We start from the raw sequence: 1,035 nt of genomic DNA, 5'->3' as shown, positions 1-1,035 counted from the left end.
AGGATAGAAATGGAAAGGGATTTATTTCACTTTATGAAAACAAGAGATATCCAATCTATGCCAGTCAATTCCATCCAGAAAAAATTGCCTTTGAATGGTGTCATGAAGATATCGATCATTCATTTGATAGTTTACAAGCTAACATGTACTTTTCTCAATTCTTTGTCAATGAAGCTAGAAAGAGTCAACACAAATTCCAAAATGAACAAAGTGAACTTGCCTCATTGATTTACAATTACAATCCAGTTTACACTTATCCAGTTGAACCAGATTTTGCTCAATGTTATTTCTTTTAAATTATTTAATTGTCATGAGTTTCATTTATAAAATTCAATAAAGAAATTGATAATATTTACAAAATACTTTATTACACTCTCTCTGACATTTCAGATGAGAGAGTTGGACTGAGAGTGGAGTTAACACTTTTCAATCCACTTGGAAACAAATTGACGATATTGTTCTGCAGTTTCTTCCAATTCTTCAACTGACATCTTGTTGGCACGAAAAGTAACGAATGGTTCACTCCATTGCAATTTACATCTGTCGAATTGTTTCTTTCTAAAGGTGCTGATCAAATATTCTGGGTAAATTATGAAATATGATTATTTAACTCTAATCAATCTTCCAAACACCTCATTGAAAAATTCGAAAGACTTTTGCACAGCTTCAAAAGTGGGTTTTGAATTACTTGTAAAGAATCTCTTGCCAAAACTAAACTTGAATCATGGTAATTTTGAAAGTGTGCTATGAAACAAGTTGTGCTCCTCTTCCTGGAATTGATATTACTTTGGGAATGGTTTCATCAAAAGAAACACCACTTCAAAAAGTGTTCAAGTTGCAAATGTTATTGAAATAATTACAATTTTGATTGTTTGTCTCGAATGGTTGAATATTCGGAATTTACAGTTTTCAATATAATAGAAATTACTTTACAATTTTTATTTACACATTTTCGTTAGGTTTCTTTATTTCCTCAGTAATGAAATAGTCCAAAATCCATTCATACAAAATTTCAAACAAGAAATTCATAAATAG

Source organism: Naegleria gruberi (assembly GCF_000004985.1).
Source record: "Naegleria gruberi genomic scaffold NAEGRscaffold_542, whole genome shotgun sequence".
In the NCBI taxonomy this organism is placed as follows: domain Eukaryota; phylum Heterolobosea; class Eutetramitea; order Acrasida; family Naegleriidae; genus Naegleria; species Naegleria gruberi.
Note: the sequence above shows the minus strand (reverse complement) of the source record.